The sequence below is a fragment of the Manis javanica genome, chromosome 7 (genome assembly GCF_040802235.1).
Source record: "Manis javanica isolate MJ-LG chromosome 7, MJ_LKY, whole genome shotgun sequence".
NCBI classification, from domain to species: domain Eukaryota; kingdom Metazoa; phylum Chordata; class Mammalia; order Pholidota; family Manidae; genus Manis; species Manis javanica.
The window spans coordinates 77479414-77498541 of NC_133162.1; positions in this window are offsets into that span (position 1 = coordinate 77479414).

Here is a 19128-nt window from a genome sequence, read left to right on the forward strand (position 1 = left end):
CTTGTTGAATGTCTTCATCTCATATTCAGTTTCTTTATTATTTGGGCCTCAGACACCATTTTGCATCTGATTCTGTCCTCTGCTGTCTTCCCCTGTCTCCCTGCTTTGATGTATCTGCAAATGTGATCAGCCTGGTGTCAACGCCCTCATCCAAGACCCTGCAGGGTTTGTCTTCCGGGCTTTCCATCAGCACTCTGTCCTCACACCATGCATTTCACAAAACTCTTATGCTCTTAACTGGCTCCAACTTAAGATTCCAGCCAATGTCTTTGTAAACCATAACCCTTCCTGTGGTGTTTGCGTTTTAATAAAGGGCTCTGGAGGCCCTTGTGTTGTTATTTCGGGCAGCAGCACAAGAATCGAGGGGCACTGAACCTTGCAAGAAGACAGGGCAGGTGGATCACACAGCTGGTTAGGACCAGAGCCAGGAGGGCTTGTGTGCAAAGTTCCAAGTCCCAACAGGGAGCTGAAATGTGTCCGGGAGCAGTGGGAGAGCATTCTGTTCATGAGATGAGTCATGGCTGCTTAATGGTCTCCAGCTCCCCTCTAGTTCTGCTCCCCTGGAAGCTCTCGGCCAGATCCTGAATGACAGCTCCCAGTTCCTCCATGTTGGATGGGGCAGGTTGGTGGGTGCATCTTAGGGCATCCCTGCACCCCACCAGCCAGAGAGTAGACCTGCTTCCCTTCTTTGGGATGATGATGTTGCTCAGTGGACCCACCCACACCCTACTGTGATCACACATAATCAAGTGTGGCTCCCTGTCCATCTACCACCCCGGAGCTCGGAGCACCAGGCGTGGAGAGAGTCCCATACTTCCCTGAGGAGCTGCTTTGTTAGTGACTATCTTCCTCTTTGTGACTCCCAGGCAATCTGCCCCAATAGTCTAAACTATATATTAATTGTACTTTCAGTTACAAGAGGAAGAAATCCTAGTTTAACAATTGGAGGTATGATTTTTTTCTTATTTCTACTTCATAAAACAGCAGACTTTGAAAAGCCACTTCCCAGAGGTTGAAGACTATAACCAGTTTTCTTGAAAACAAGGAAATGGTGTCAGCAACATTGTGGTTACTAGACTCCCCCTATTATCAAGTACCCACCACATACCCCATTATAGTCACTATCCATCAGTGCAGTAAGATGTTACAGAATCACTACTTGTCTTCTCTGTGCTATACTGCCTTCCCCGTGTCCCCTCAAACATTATTGCGCTAATCGTAATGCCCCCTTTCCACCCATCTGTCCCTTCCCACCCATCTGCCCCAGTTCCTTTCCCTTTGGTAACTGTTAGTCCATTCTTGGGTTCTGTAAGTCTGCTGCTGTTTTGCTCCTTCAGTTTTTTTTTTGTTCTTATGCTACACAGATAAGTGAAATCATTTGATACTTGTCTTTCTCCACCTGACTTATTTCACTGAGCATAATACCCTCTAGCTCCATCCACGTTGTTACAAATGGTAGGATTTGTTTTCTTCTTATGGCTGAATAATATTCCATTGTGTATATGTACCACATCTTCTTTATCCATTCATCTACTGATGGACACTTAGATTGCTTCCATTTCTTGGCTATTGTGAATAGTGCTGTGATAAACATAGGGGTGTATATGTCTTTTTCAAACTGGGCTCCTGCGTTCTTAGTGTAAATTCCTAGGAGTGGAATTCCTGGGTCAAATAGTATTTCTACTTTTAGTTTTTTGAGGAACCTCCATACTGCTTTCCAGAATGGTTGAACTAAATTACATTCCCACCACCAGTGTAGGAGGGTTCCCCTTTCTCCACATCCTTGCCAACATTTGTTGTTTGTCTTTTGGATGTTGGCCATCCTAACTGATGTGAGGTGATATCTCATTGTGGTTTTAATTTGCATTTCTCTGATGATTAACGATGTGGAGCATCTTTTCATGTGCCTGTTGGCCATCTGAATTTCTTCTTTGGAGAAGTGTCTGTTCAGCTCCTCTGCCCATTTTTTAATTGGCTTATATACTTCTTGTTTGTTGAGGTGTGTGAGCTCTTTATATAATTTGGATATCAACCCCTTATCAGATATGTCATTTATGAATATACTCTCCCATACTGTAGGATGTCTTTTTGTTCTACTGATGGTGTCCTTTGCTGTACAGAAGTTTTTAGTTTGATGTGATCCCACTTGTTCAATTTTGCTTTTGTTTCCTTGCCCAGGGAGATATATTCATGAACAAGTTGCTCATGTTTATGTTCAAGAAATTTTTGTTTATGTTTTACTCTAAGAGTTTTACAGTTTCATGACTTACATTCACATCTTTGATCCATTTTGAGTTTATGTTTGTGTATGGTGTTAGACAATAATCTAATTTCATTTTCTTACGTGTAGCTGTCTATTTATGCCAAAACCAGCTGTTGAACAGGATGTCATTTTCCCATTGTATATCTATGGCTCCTTTATCATGTATTGATTGACCATATATGCTTGGGTTTATATCAGGGCTGTCCATTCTGTTCCATTGGTCTATAGGTCTGCTCTTGTGCCAGTACCAAACTGTTTTGATTACTGTGGCTTTGTAGTAGAGCTTGAAGTCAGGGAGCCTAATTCCCCATTTTATTCTTCGTTCTCAGGATGGCTTTGTCTATTTGGGATCTTTTGTGGTTCCATATGAATTTTAGAACTATTTGCTCTAATTTGTTGAAGAATGCTATTGGTATTTTGATAGGGATTGCATTGAATCTGTAGATTGCTTTAGGCAGGATGGCCATTTTGACAATATTAATTCTTCCTATCCATGAGCATGGGATGTGTTTCCATTTACTGATATCTTTGTTAATTTCTCTCATAATTGTCTTGTAGTTTTCAGAGTATAGATCTTTCACTTCCTTGTTTAGGTTTATTCCTAGGTATTTTATTCTTTTTGCTGCAATTGTGAATGGAATTGTTTTCCTGATTTCTCTTTCTGCTAGTTTATCATTAGTGTATAGGAAGCCAGCAGATTTTTGTGTATTAATTTTGTATCCTGCAACTTTGATGAATTCAGATGTTAGATGTAGTAGTTAGGGTTTTTTAATGTACAATATTGTGTCATCTGCAAACAGGGACAATTTGACTTCTTCCTTACCAATCTGGATGCCTTTTATTTCTTTGTGTTGTCTGATTGCCATGGCTAGGACCTCCAGAACTATGTTGAATAAAAGTGCAGAGAGTGGGCATCCTTGTCTTGTTCCCAATCTTAAAGGAAAAGCTTTCAGCTTCTTGTTGTTAAGTATAATGTTGGCTGTGGGTGTGTCGTATACGGCCTTTATTATGCTGCGGTACTTGCCCTCTATACCCATTTTGCTGAGAGTTTTTATCATGAATGGGTGTTGAATTTTGTCATATGCTTTTTCAGCATCTATGGAGATGATCGTGTGTTTTTTATCCTTCTATTTGTTGAAGTGATTGAAGATGTTGATGGATTTTCAAATGTTGTAACATCCTTGCAACCCTGGAATGAATTCCACTGATTGTTTTGATGTATTTTTTAATTTGGTTTGCTAATATTTTGTTGAGTATTTTTGCATCTATGTTTTTCAGGGATATTGGTCTGTAATTTTCTTTTTTTGTGGTATCTTTGCCTGGTTTTGGCCTTCTAGAATGAGTTTGGGAGTATTTCCTCCTCTTCTACTTTTTGGAAAACTTTTAGGAGGATGGTAATTAGGTCTTAACTAAATGTTTTATAAAATTCAGCAGTGAAACAATCTGGTTCAGGGGTTTTGTTCTTAGTTAGTTTTTTGATTACCAATTCAATTTCTTTGCTGGTAATCGGTCTATTCAGATTTTCTGTTTCTTTCTGGGTCAGCCTTGGAGGGTCATATTTTTCTAGAAAGTTGTTCATTTCTTCTAGGTTATCCAGTTTGTTAGCATATAATTTTTCATAGTATTCTCTCATAATTCTTGGTATTTCTGTGGTGTCTGTAGTTATTTTTCCTTTCTTATTTCTGATTCTGTTTTGTGTGTAGACTCTTTTTTTCTTGATAAGTCTGGCTAGGGGTTTATCTATTTTGTTTATTTTCTTGAAGAACCAGCTTCTGCTTTCATTAATTCTTTCTATTGTTTTATTCTTCTCAATTTTATTTATTTCTGCTCTAATCTTAATTATGTCCTGCCTTTTACTGACTTTGGGCCTCATTTGTTCTTCCTTTTCTAGTTTCATTAACTGTAAGTTTAGACAGTTCATTTGGGATTGTTCCTCTTTCCTGAGGGAGGCCTGTATTGCAATATACATCCCTCTTAGCACAGCCTTCGCTGTGTCCCACCATTTTGTGTTGTTGAATCAGTGTTGTCATTTGTCTCCATATATTGGTTGATCTCTGTTTTCATTTGGTCATTGATCCATTGATTTAGGAGCATGTTATTAAGCCTCCATGTGTTTGTGGGCTTTTTCATTTTCTTTGTGTAATTTATTTCTAGTTTCATATCTTTGTGATCTGAGAAGCTGGTTTTCACAATTTCAATCTTTTTTAATTTACTGAGGCTCTTTTTTGTGGCCTAGTATATGACCTATTCTTGAAAATCTTCCATATGTACTTGAGAAGAATGTGTATCCTGTTGCTTTTGAATGGAGTGTTCTGTAGATGTCCGTTAGGTCCATCTCTTCTAATATGTTGTTCAGTGCCTCTGTCTCTTTACTTGTTTTCTATCTGGTTGATTTGTCCTTTGGAATGAGTGGTGTGTTGAAGTCTCCTAAAATGAATGCATTGCTTTCTATTTCCCCCTTTAATTCTGTTAGTATTTGTTTCACATATGTAGGTGATCCTGTGTTTGGTGCATAGATATTTATAATAGTTATATCCTCTTGTTGGATTGACTCCTTTGTCATTATGTAATGTCCTTCAGTGTCTCTTGTTACTTTCTTTCTTTGAAGTGTATTTTGTCTGATACAAGTACTGCAACTCCTGGTTTTTTTCTCCCTGTTAGTTGCATGAAATATCTTTTATATCCCTTTACTTTCAGCCTGTGTATGTCTTTGGATCTGAAGTGAGTCTCCTGTAGGCAGCTATAGATGAGTCTTGTTTTTTAATCCACTTAGTGACTCTATGGCTTTTGATTGGTACATTCAGATCATTTACATTTAGGGTGATTATCGGTAGGTATGTACTTATTACCATTACAGGCTTTAGATTTGTGATTTCCAAAGGTTCAAGGGTAATTCCCTTACTATCTAACATTCCATTTTAACTCAATTCTTATGCTATTACAAACACAACCTAAAGGTTCTTTTTTTCCCTCCTTTATCTTCCTTCTCCATTCTTTATATGTTAGGTATCATATTCTGTACTCTTTGTCTATCCCTTGATAAAGTTTGGGTGAAGTTGATTTGATTTTGCATCTGCTTAGTAATTAATTGTTCTACTTGGCTGTGGCTTTATTTCCCCTGGTGACATCTACTTAGATTAGGAACACTTCCATCTATAGGAGTCTGTCCAAAATGCACTGTAAAGGTGGTTTGTGGGAGGTAAATTCTCTCAGCTTTTGCTTATCTGAAAATTGTTTAATCCCTCCTTCAAATTTAATTGATAACCTTGCTGAGTAGAGTATTTTTGGTTCGAGGCCCTTCTGATTCATTGCATTAAATACATCATGCCACTCCCTTCTGGCCTGTAAAGTTTCTGGTGGGAAATCTGATGATAGGCTGATGGGTTTTCCTTTGTATGTGATCTTTTTTCTCTCTCTAGCTGCTTTTTAAAATCTGTCTTTATCCTTGATCTTTGCCATTTTAATTACTATATGTCTTAATGTCTTCCTGGGACCCCCTGTGATGGGAGATCTGTGCACCTCCATGACTTGAGAGACTATCTCCTTCCCCAGATTGGGGAAGTTTTCAGCAATTACCTCCTCAGTGACACTTTCTATCCCTTTTTCTCTCTCTTCTTCTCCTGGTACCCCTATAATGCAAATATTGTTCTGTTTGGATTGATCACATAATTCTCTCAATATTCTTTCATTCTTAGAGATCCTTTTTTCTCTCTGTGACTCAACTTCTTTGTATTCCTCTTCTCTAATTTCTATTCCATTTACCATCTCTTCTACTACATCCAATCTGCTTGTAAATCCCACCATTGTATATTTCATTTCAGATGTGGAATTTCTTAATGATTGAATCTCCATCTTAAATTTGTTCCTGAATTCTTGAATATTTTTCTCTACCTCCATGAGCATGTTTATGATTTTTATTTTGAACTCTTTCAGGAAGATTGGTGAGTTCAGTTTCATTTGTCGCTTTTTCTGGAGTTTGTGAGATTTTGGTCTGAACCAGGCTCCTTTGACATTTCATATTTCTATGTCACTTTCTAGTGCCTAGAAGCTCTAGTCTCTGGAGCTGCTCCGCCCCTAGAGTGAGGTTGGACATCAGAGGGGAGCAGTGCTGGTGCCTGGGGGTAGGAAAGGTTTGTTTCCTGATTCTCAGTTGCAGTGCCTGCCTCCAGTATCAGAGCCAGTGGGCAGAGCCCACAGGTGTAAGCCTCTGTGCTTTGCATCTCTAGCTGTTGTAGGCGGGGCCTCCCTCTGGCTTGCCTGATGCCAGTGCAGTGACTGCTGGTTTGTGAGCCAGTGCCTGCAGGCCAGGAGGAAGGTGCAGCAGGCTGCATGTCACAGTGGGGGGCCTTGGAGCTGGGTAGCCAGCCAGGGGGATGGAGTGGCTGAAGCTCCTCAGAGTTCCCAACCTGCTGGGCAGAGCAGGCCCAGACAACCTTGTCCACCTATCTGTTCTCCCACATAGCAAGCTCCATGCAAACCCTACCCCTTCAGTAGCCCTCTTGCTGCTAGGAAGCCTCTCAGACTGCCTGCCTTTCCTTTGTCCCAGAGCAGCTGGGTGTGGATCCCCATCCCTTACAAATGGCTGGAATTTCAGTCTCTCAAGCACTCTGCCTGTCCCAGCTCTCCAACCCCACCAACCTCCAGAGCACCACACAGTGTAGGTTTGTGCTCCAAAGCAGACCTCTAAGGCTGGGTATTCAGCAGTCTTAGGTTTCCACCCACTCCCTGCTCCATTTCTCTTCCTCCTGTCAGTGAGCTGGGGTGGGGGAAGGGCTTCGGTCTCACCATATCAAGGCTTTTGTACATTACCCTGTTTTGTTAGGTCTGATCTTTTCATGAGGTCTGTATGCAGTCTGGTGCAGTCTTACCACCTGTTGTTGTTCCAGGGTTGGTTGTATTAACTATATTTTTATACTATATGTGGTTTTGGGAGGAGTTCTCTGTCTCACCTCTCACGCCGCCATATTGAATCCTATGAAATGGTGGATTTTGATATCATGGTCATGTTATCATATTACCTACAAAACTGATGTGTATGATAAATTGTAAAGTCATGGAAAAATGTGACAAATTACTATTTTATCTGGCACTTTGTCTACAAAGATGACATTTTCCATGATCCGACAGTGCTGCTCCAGTAGTGTGCTTGTTGAATACGTCCTTGTTGGGTTTGTCCTACATGCGACACTGCCCTGTAGGTAGTGAGCAGCAGATGGCCAGGTGAAGACAGTGGGGTAGAATGTGGTGCTTCCTTGCCTAAGGCCTAGAATGCACACCATAGTATCCCTGGGTCTGCAAGGAGTGTGCCATGACAGTCAGGAGGTAGTATTTACAGTAAATAGCTTTCAGCAAAATATTAGCCCTGGTGGTTACCATGGGCAGGGGTTGTGGTTGGAATTAGGAATGAAATAAGTGAAGGGGATAAAGAGGCACAAAACCTCAATCATAAATGAGTCATGGGGATGAAAGTACAGCTTAGAGAATATAGGCAATGGCTCTGTTAACATCTTTCTATGTTGACAGAGAGTAACTCCATTAGCTGGGGTCAGGATTTGATAATGTAGATAGCTGTGGAATCACTATGGAGTATACTTGAACCCAATATAATATTGTATATCAATTATAATTCAATAAAATATAATAGTAATAAAAAACTAAACAAACAAACATTAGCCCTCAGTCTCGTTAGCTGTATGGCTTCTGCTTCCTTCTGGATGAACTGCAATGGTAAGAACATCTTCCTCCCACATGTGGCAAAGCACACATAGGGCTCGGCACACAGTAAGGAATCCAATAATGACAATTCTTTATTCCTATGGTGACAGTGGCACCAATAGTCCCAATGCTAATGGTGAAATGCCCTGGAAACCCCTCTTGTCTTGCCAAAGTCAAATTTACTGCTAAGTAAGCTGAATATAATTGCATTCCACTGCATATGTTCCAGGGATAAGCAGCAAATTCCTAAACACAGGCCTTCTTGAGATTTAGGAAGATGGAGTTTCCCAAAGAAAGCTCTTCCCATCACCTACTTGGTGGGAAATCATTAGCTGGGAATTTAAGTAGCTCTTGGTGGGCAGTTGACCCTCAACATACACTGAAATAATAGGATATTTATGGCTGACAACGGGCTCTTGCCCAAGTGGCCTATGAAGTGTAGGGCCAAGCACTCATTTTACAGTCCTTTTAAAAGAGGGCTCCAAATGTTGCTGGGCGTCTTAAAGTCTAAACTGTCACATGTGGAGGGGACCACCGTGCATGCTCAGGGCTTCCCTTTTAGAAGCAGGATCACGTTCCAAAAGCTGTGCATGGTGTGTCTTCCCAGGCTGTTAGTATAAATTAGTTCTTGGACACTGGACTTCATGCTCATCTGCTTAAGCTGGAATATTTTCATTTTCCTATAAATGGAAGGCTTTAAATGAAAAGCTCAGATACTGAATTGGTGGGCTTTGAGCCATCTCTGAGACGAGGACAAGATTTGAGCCTAGTGGTGGTGTTGGTAACCTCTGTAGGGCACCTCGTGGCCAGAAATGACGATCCAGTCAGCTCCAGGGGCCTGAGGGCATGGTGAGGCTGTGACATGGCAGCACTGAGGCTGTGATCATCAAAGACCTCTGCTCATGCTTGGCAGGCTCATGGCCTAGTTCCCTAGGAGGAAAGTTGTAAAGACCAATGGTGGCCATCAATACCAGTCTTACACTGTGTTATGGAACCAAGAGGAGAAGGAAGCCAGTCCTGGATAACAACTTCGGAGTGGTTTCCTACAGATGGTGAGTGTGCCTGGATGTGGATGGACAGGGAACATCACCAGGAAAAGGATAGAAAAATTCTGTGAGGACCTACAGCTTTTAAGAAAACAAGTGTGTGTTATAATGATAAAGCTAAAATTATGCTAGTGAAATAATGCAATTGTCCACTCTAATTCCTCTAACCATGTAACTATGAATAATAGACATATTAAAGGAGTAATTTAACTCTTCCATATGTATCCAAAAGGGCATAACAATTTAGTTTCCAAGGAATGAACATGGAAATCCCTACAAAGGGCCATGCAGAGGGTTCACGCAGAGAGGAGCAGGTGCGCCTCATCGCCTTTCAAGGGGCACATGGAAGGCAGTTCCCAGCCAGGGAGGAAAGTCACACTTTCTCATAGAGCTGTCTCCTGGCCAAGAGGAGGCAGAGTGGGCAGCCCGGTGGATGTCCCCTGAAAGAGCCTCAGAGACCTTCACCATGTGGTGTCCCTGGGACCACACTGAGCTTGCCAGCTGGAGCACGATGCCTTTAGAGCAGGAGATGGAGAAGTGTGCCAGGACTCAGCTTCCCCGCTGTTCCCTAGACTGACTCTTGCCATATCTCTGCCCAACCTTTCCCTAACTTCTGCTCCAACAGCCGTGAATGCTGCTACTTTAAAAGCAAATGGCCAGCCCTCTGAGCTGGACATCCCATCCAGATAGTTAAATACCATGTCTTCCATTTAGTTTCAATCCTCAAAAATCTTGTATGTGTGGCCCCTGGGATGTAGCTGGGGCTATTTCTGAAGACAATGCCCCTGGGGTTTTGAGAGAGAGCACTTCATTGGCCCTGTCATGCTATACCTTCCTGCTGTGTGGAACAAAGTCAACATGTCTTTCCTTCCTCATGGCCCACATCAAAGAGGAAAAGCACTGACCCCAAGCTACTCACATGAATTGGGTAAATAACTATCTCTGAGGCACCCCTTTTAGGATATTTCTTGTCTTTCCCCTTCCCTTGGTGGAAATGACCTCTCCTGTCCAGTGTCATTCCTACATTCCTGGAGCCCAGGGCTGGTGCCAGGCAGACCGTGGGCCACCCCTACACTCAGGAAATGGGTCCCTTACAGAGCTAGCCGATTCAGGCTGACGCTGGGAAGTGGGTGCAGGACGTGAACTGTCCCTAAGCCATCCTCTAGCTGTCTCCTGACTTTGAAGAAGAGTTGTAGCCACAAATCTCTTAACTACAGGGAAGTCACATAAGTAGAGGGTTGCTTCCTGTGAAGTACCACTTCTTGGGGAGGGATTGAGAGAATTATCAAGACACTGCTGCATGCCAGGGCCTGCACCTGGGCATTATGTGAGTTGTCTCCTTCAATCTGCATAGAATCATGGAGAGTGTTAGTATGGCCACTTCAAAGATGAGTAGAGTGGTCCAGAGAGATGGAGTGATCTGACCCAAAAGTCACTGGCAGAAACCATGTGGGAATTGGGCCTTGACTTGGCTGCACAGGGATTGCTGGCTCCTGTACAGAGGGAGCTCTGCCCATGAAGATGCTCTGAGCCATCCCCGTGGCCCCTGCACACATGATCCTGGGAGAACAGGCACCTCAGCCTCACTGCTCCAAAGCTGAGCTCACGTTCTTCTCCTCAGCTTGCATCCCCTCCTGTAATGTCCATCTGTGGTCGAACGTCCAGGGAGAAGCTAAGCTACAGCTTCTGAAGCCAGACCATGTGGGTTTGAGTCCTGGGCCCACCACTCACCTTGTGAGCCTGGGCAAGTCACTGAATGAATCTCTTTGGGATTTGGTTCCTCATTTGTAGAATAGTGATGAGCATCGGACCTGCTTACAGGGTATGGGAGGCTCAAACGAGTTAACAGGCATAAAGGGCTTAAAACTGAGCTTGGGCAGAGCAAATGCCATGAGCATTGGCCACCATCATGATGTCATCACTGCGATAAACACCATCATCAGAATGAAGCTTTATAAGATGTGAGTGCACCCAATTCCTCACTCCCCATCCTTCTGGGGCTGGGCAGCTTTACTCCTAAACGTTTCTGGAAACCATCTCTTTTTCCTTAGTCTGTTCTGTTACCTTCACCATCACCAACCTACTTAACTCAACCACATCCCACCTGGTCTCCTATGATGACTAGTATCTTACCTTCCCATTCATCACCTACAACCCTATCTTTCTATGAGCAAGAACACATCATCTAATTCAAATGAGTCTCCCCAAAACCCAGAGGATCGATCCTAACACCTAAGTCTGGAATTTGCATTGCTTTGAATGTGACCCTTTTGATGGTGTACTTTGTCTCTTCTGCCATCAGTTTGCCTCCCCCTTCGTGGAGATGCTCACAGCTTCACACATCCACACCCTGTCTGGTCAGGCACCAAGGGGCTGGGATGGAGAGAAAGGGGGTGGGGTGAAAACAGGGGTGTGGACAAGGAACTCTCAGGCAAGTTGTTGGACTCCCCTGGACTCCAGGTTTATCACCTGCCAAAGAATGGCCTTGCAGCCTGAAATTCTAAATTTTTAACCCAAACCATTATACATCCCAATGCAAAGCTAAGCGGATTTTTATCCTGACCCACTCTTTTTAAGATGACTTTTTTTTAATGACCCAGAAGTCCAATCTATACTGAACTCACTTATGCACAAGTAGGAAGTATGGTTCCTCTCCCAGGTGCCGTTCTCTTTCTCTTTACCTGGCAAACACCTACTCCTTCTCTTTTGTCCTCTGAGGACCATTGTGAGTTCTTTTCGGAAGCCTTGTGACTCGCTCTCTGGCTCCTGCACCCCTCCCACCCCCAAAACTGAAGAACGCCCAGCACAGCACTCAGCTTCCTCTCAAAGCTCCCTGCTTTGTTCCCCTCCATTCTATGAGTTTCTTAAGTATTTCTATATCCCCAGAAGCTAGCAGAGGGCCTCACCCAGGGAAAGTGCTTGGTAAATGTTTGTTGATTGAAAGCTTACATAACATTTGGGTTGGAATGGAGAGGAAACTCCCTAACCGTTTCATTTTCAGAAAAAGGTACAAGGGGGGGGAAGAAGAAGGGGGGTATTAAGATTAGCATGCATGGGGGGGAGGGAGAAAGGGGAGGGTGGGCTGCACAACACAGAGAGGACAAGTAGTGACTCTACAACATTTTGCTAAGCTGATGGACAGTAACCGTAATGTGGTTGTTAGGGGGGACCTGATATAGGGGAGAGCATAGTAAACATAGTATTCTTCAGGTAAGTGTAGATTAAAAATTTAAAAAAAAAAAAAAAAAGAAAGAAAGAAAGAAAAGGGGGATTACTCCTTAACAGGATAAAACTATTGGTAAATCAAAGATCAACGCATGCTTTAAATATCCTTAATGTTGATCACTTAAAGGGTGTCAGATGATCAGCTATGGAGGTACTCTTTTCTGATAATATTCCTTTCTCTTAATTAAAAAAAAAAAAAAAAGCAGTTACTGTGTGCTGACCTCCAATGAGTTCTGCACAGTGGTATAGAGGGCATGTCAAAGTGTGGGCAAAGGGTCTGTTTGTTTCTACGCAGAAGATCAAGGCCTAGCTTGGATACCCAGAAAATGAACTAAGATACGATATGAGGAGGAGCTTCCGGCATCAGCACTCTCTGGAGGACTCGTGCCGGGGGATGATCATCAAAAAGCCTCCACAGGGATCCGGACGATGCTGCGGTTGTGGCTGCATCCAGCCCACCTTCTCCTGGACTTGCCATGAGAAGGAGGAGGGAGATGTCTAGGCTGGCATGTGCATACAGTGAGACAACGAATTTGACTGGATCTGTACTGTTGGAACTCAACCAGGAGTTGGGAGGGGTGCAAGTTGTAGCACCCCAAAATCTCATGACTATAGACTATCTATGGTTAAAAGAACATATGGGATGTGAACAGATCCCAGAAATGGGCTGCTTTAATTTGTCTGATGGTTCAAGTACAGTTGGAAAATATCCATCATATCATAGATAAATTTTCACAAATGCCTAGGGTGCCTAAATGGTTTTCTTGGCTTCACTGGAGATGGCTGGTATAAAAATGCACCAGGGTCAGTATATTTAGGGCTTTGGATTCAACAAATGTTTCAAAAATAGGTCTTAAAAGTTTTGCTTAGTTGTTTTCTAACTACACTTTCTTATCTTCCCCATCCACCTTCAGGTTCAAGCCCAGGTGGCACGTCTGTAGGGAAATTGACTCTGTGATCTTTCAGCTCTTTTTAATAAATTTATCCCACTACTGTTGGTGGGAGCCCATCAGAAATCCAGGATGCCTAGACTAAACCTTAAAAAGAGCAGGAAGTCTTCATTTCTAAGAATGCAAGTAAGTACAGATAAATGGGCTTAAGCTCCAAGGATTTTAAAACGACTGGAAACCCAGGCCCAAGAGACACTGGTCCCCACACCCGGGAGCGAGCCCTTTCCCACCGCCTCTGTGAACCGGCCGCTGGAGAGTCAGTGCATGTGCTACACACTGGCCTTCTGGGTCATTAGAAAGGAAGCCATCTTATAAAAAGTGGGTCCGGATAAAAATGAGCTCAGCTATGTGTTGGGATATGTAATTGTTTGGGTTAAAATTTTAGAATTTCAGGCTGCAAGGCGGTTCTTTTTGTAGGTGATAGACCTGGAGTCCAACAACTTGCCTGAACGCTCCTTGTCCACACCCCTGTTTTCACCCCACCCCCTCTGTCTCCACCCCAGCCCCTTGGTGCCTGAGCAGGGACTGAACCTGGGCTCTTCACTCTTCAGCCTGGGCTTTCTCCAGGGCTTGGAAGAACAATTTCCTCCACCTTCTCTGACCTTCTCCACTTCTGTCCTGGCCACTCCAACTGCAGGGTCCCATTGCATCACTGCACTTGAAGCAGTGTCGAGATACTCTTGAGACAGAGAGGCAGCAGGAAGATTCCTGGTAGCCTCAGAAGGGCCTCGTGCCAGCAGTTGGGCTGCACCCTGAGCCAGAGTTGGGCCTAGATCTATAGGTGTTGTGTCTGCGGCTGGGACAGGGCACCCTGACCTCCAGCCTCACGCAGAGGGACAGGCTGCAGGCTGATCTCTTCCATGCGCAGAGGGATACCTGCTTCTGAAGCACTGTCCAGCCTGAGGGCTTGAGTAAGAATGATCCAATTCAGCAAATATTCAGCGATGACCACCATGTCTGGGTCCTGCACTACATTCTGGGGAAAAAGGCCCAGTGTGATTCCTGTCTGCAGCGGGCTCAAAGTCCCGTGGGGAAGACAGATGAGTAAACAGTGAGCCACACAAAGTGTTGGGCCTTATGCCCGCATAGTGAGCAAAATGTGATGGGAACAGAAATGAGAGAGGGACAATTCACAGAGATGAGGTCCAAGAAGAGGCTGGAGGCTCTGGTTGGACTGGGGAGAGAAAGGGGGAGGGACAGAGAGAGGGAACAGGAGCGAAGACCAGCAGTGTGGCACCCGGAGTGGGGCAGGATCCCTGGACCAGGCAGGCCACTGTGTCCCAGGGCTGGGCGTGGGCAGGAGACTTGATGATGTGGAAAGGGACCTGGGAGAGAAGGCCCTTGAACACTCAGGAATCTGGAGCATTTCCTCTGGGTTAAACCCACAGGGCTGAGACAGAAGTATTTTCCCAGTTGCCAAGACCTGGGCCCAAAACGCTCAGGATAAGGGCAGCGCTCTGCTCCTGGAGTAAATTAACAGCAACAGCAAACTTTGCTTTCATTGCAGACTCACCGTACTTGGTAGCAGTGTTGTTTGTTTTAACATGTGCTGTGGTGTTTTAATGGGGGGATTGATAGTGAAGACCCTGGACATGGAGAGGCAGGGCCAGCCCTGGGTGCAGTTTCCTAGGCCCCCGGGGGAAGGTCTCTTGACCCCTTCCCTCGCCTGACTCCTGCAGCCAGGCTTCAGTCTGTCCCTTCATTTAGTAAGTTTACCCAGGGGTCTTCCTTCACTTCCCACCGGCCAAAAGGGCAAATACTTGGCAGGTTTCTGCTGACACCTGATTCATCCTGGACTTTTGGAAAGAAGGAGGTGCCGCCAGGGCTTTGGGAATGTAGACACAGAGAAGACCCACCGACCCAGGATGCAGGGATTCGATGGCAGGCCGGTATTGAGACAGGGGTGGCCCCCACTCCCTGCTAGCCGCTAGGCGCATGGCACAGCCTTCTAGCCAGTGGAGGGGCTCCTTTCACAGGCTGCTGGGACCGAGATGGCCCGAGAGCCCCCGTGTCTACACCTCTCATGTGCTAAGTAGGAAAACTGAGGCCTAAAGGAGTAAAAAGTCAAACGTGTTCATCTAGATGTTTGGGGAAAAGGTGTGGTGAAGTCAGGGGGCACCAGGTGAGGCAAAGAGGCTCGGAGGAGAATCCCACCTCAGGACAGACTTCCACTAACAAGGTCACAAAAGACTGATGGACAAACCAGGAAAGTGGGACATTGAGCTGCTGGAGAGGCCCGAGCGCCAGCTCCCTCTGCCTGTGCGTGTTAATCTGGGTAAGATGGCAAGTAAAACTCATCTCACTTAAACATGAGCAATGGAAAAAAATGTTTAAAGAGGCAAAACTTCAAATTAAAATTTAAATAAATTGTAAGAATGGAAAGGAAAAAGGAAAAAGTGGTTTTCAGTCACACAGAAAGTTATTGATAAAAAAGGGAATACAGAGCAGAATCATGATCTTGACAGAGAATTTGAGGATCCACAAATAGGTAAGGATCCATAATTTAGTAACGAAAGATGAGTTAAAAGAAATGAGAAATGATAGATTATATAAAACAATAGCATATGTTAGGATTAAGAAAAAATGAGAAATGAGATTATGGGAAGAAAAGATTTGAAAAGACACCTAACCAACTCAGTAAATAGTTAGAAATAGAACAGCATTGTTTTGTTTCAAATTAAATACTAATTTTAGTTCAGAAATAAAGATTAGAGGGAGCACTTTTTTTTAATTTTGGTATCAATTAATCTACAATTACATGAAGGAGATTATGTTTACTAGGCTCCCCCCTTCACCAAGCCCCCCCCACATCCCCGTTCACAGTCACTGTCCATCAACATAGAACATAGTAAGCTGCTGTAAAATCACTACTTGTCTTCTCTGTGTTGCACAGCCCTCCCCGTGCCCCCCCCAACACTATACATGCTAATTGTAATGCCCCTTTCTTGTTCCCCGCCCTTATCCCTCCCTTCCCACCCATCCTCCCCAGTCCCTTTCCCTTTGGTAACTATTAGTCCATTCTTGGGTTCTGTGGTTCTGCTGCTGTTCTGCTCCTTCAGTTTTCTTTTGTTCTTATACTCCACATATGAGTGAAATCATTTGTTACTTCTCTTTCTCCACCTGGCTTATTTCACTAAGCATAATACTCTCTAGCTCCATCCATGTTGTTACGAATGGTAGGATTTGGTTTTTTTCTTATGGCTGAGTAATATTCCCTTGTGTATATGTACCACATCTTCTTTATCCATTCATCTATTGATGGACATTTAGGTTGCTTCCATATCTTGGCTATTGTAACTAGTGCAGCGATAAACATAGGAGTGCATCTGTCTTTTTCAAACTGGAGTGCTGCATTCTTAGCGTAAATTCCTAGAAGTAGAATTCCTGGGTCAAATGGTATCTCTATTTTGAGCATTTTGAGAAACCTCCATACTGCTTTCCACAATGGTTGAACTAATTTACATTCCCACCAGCAGTGTAGGAGGGTTCCCCTTTCTCCACAACCCCGCCAACATTTGTTGTTGTTTATCTTTTGGAAGGTAGCCATCCTTACTGGTGTGAGATGATATCTCATTGTGGTTTTAATTTGCATTTCTCTGATGACAAGCGATGTGGATCATCTTTTCATGTGTCTGTTGGCCATCTGAATTTCTTCTTTAGAGAACTGTGTATTCAGCTCCTCTGCCCATTTTTTAATTGGATTATTTGCTTTTTGTTTGTTGAGGTGCATGACCTCTTTATATATTTTGGATGTCAACCCTTTATCGGATCTGTCATTTTCGAATATATTCTCCCATACTGTAGTGTACCTTTTTGTTCTATTGATGGTGTCCTTTGCTGTACAGAAGCTTTTCAGCTTGATACAGTCCCATTTGTTCATTTTTGCTTTTGTTTCCCTTGCCCGGGGAGATATGTTCAAGAAGAGGTCACTCATGTTTATGTCTAAGAGATTTTTGCCTATGTTTTTTTCTAAGAGTTTTATGGTTTCATGACTTACATTCAAGTCTTTGATTCATTTTGAATTTACTTTTGTGTATGGGGTTAGACAGTGATCCAGTTTCATTCTCTTACATGTAGCTGTCCAGTTCTGCCAGCACTATCTGTTGAAGAGACTGTCATTTCCCCATTGTATGTCTGTGGCCCCTTTATCAAATATTAGTTGACCATATATATTTGGGTTAATGTCTGGAGTCTCTATTCCGTTCCACTGGTCTGTGGCTCTGTTCTTGTGCCACTACCAAGTTGTCTTGATTACTGTGGCTTTGTAGTAGAGCTTGAAGTTGGGGAGTGAGATCCCCCTCCACTTTATTCTTCCTTCGCAGGATTGCTTTAGCTATTCAGGGTCTTTGTTGTTTCTATATGAATTTTTGAACTATTTGTTCCAGTTCATTGAAGAAAGCTGTTGGTAATTTGATAGGGATTGCATCGAATATGTATATTGCTTTGGGCAGGATGGCCATTTTGACGATATTAATTCTTCCTAGCCAAGAGCATGGGATGAGTTTCCATTTGTTAGTGACCTCTTTAATTTCTCTGAAGAGTGTCTTATAGTTTTGAGGGTATAGGTCTTTCACTTCCTTGGTTAGGTTTATTCCTAGGTATTTTATTCTTTTTGATGCAATTGTGAATGGAGTTGTTTTCCTGATTTCTCTTTCTATTAGTTTATTGTTAGTGTATTGGAAAGCCACAGATTTCTGTGTGTTAATTTTGTATCCTGCAACTTTGCTGTATTCCGATATCAGTTCTATTAGTTTCAGAGTGGAGTCTTTAGGGTTTTTTATGTACAATATCATGTCATCTGCAAATAGTGACAGTTTAACTTCTTCTTTACCAATCTGGATTCCTTGTATTTCTTTGTTTTCTCTGATTGCCGTGGCCAGAACCTCCAGTAGTATGTTGAATAACAGTGGGGAGAGTGGGCATCACTGTCTTGTTCCCGATCTCAGAGGAAAAGCTTTCAGCATCTTGCTGTTCAGTATGATGTTGGCTGTGGGTTTATCATATATGACCTTTATTATGTTGAGGTACTTGCCCTCTATACCCATTTTGTTGAGAGTTTTTATCATGAATGGATGTTGAATTTTATCTAATGCTTTTTCAGCATCTATGGAGATGATCATGTGGTTTTTTTCTTTCTTTTTGTTGATGTGGTGGATGATGTTGATGGATTTTCGAATGTTGTACCATCCTTGCATCCCTGAGATGAATCCCACTTGGTCATGGTGTATGGTCCTTTTTATGTATTTTTGAATTCAGTTTGCTAATATTTTGTTGAGTATTTTTGCATCTACGTTTATCAGGGATATTGGTCTGTAGTTTTCTTTTTTGGTGGGGTCTTTGCCTGGTTTTGGTATTAGGGTGATGTTGGCTTCATAGAATGAGTTTGGGAGTATTCCCTCCTCTTCTATTTTTTGGAAAACTTTAAGGAGAATGGGTATAATGTCTTACCGGTATGTCTGATAAAATTCCGAGGTGAATCCATCTGGTCCGGGGGTTTTGTTCTTTGGTAGTTTTTTGATTACCACTTCAGTTTCATTGCTGGTAATTGGTCTGTTTAGATTTTCTGTTTCTTTCTGGGTCAGTCTTGGAAGGTTGTATTTTTCTAGGAAGTTGTTCATTTCTCCTAGGTTTCCCAGCTTCTTAGCTTATACATTTTCATAGTACTCTCTAATAATTCTTTGTATTTCTGTGGGGTCCGTCGTGATTTTTCCTTTCTCGTTTCTGATCCTGTTGATTTGTGTTGACTCTCTTTTCCTCTTAATAAGTCTGGCTAGAGGCTTATCTATTTTGTTTATTTTCTCGAAGAACCAGCTCTTGGTTTCATTGATTTTGCTATTGTTTTATTCTTCTCAATTTTATTTATTTCTTCTTTGATCTTTATTATGTCCCTCCTTCTGCTGACCTTAGGCCTCATTTGTTCTTTTTTCCA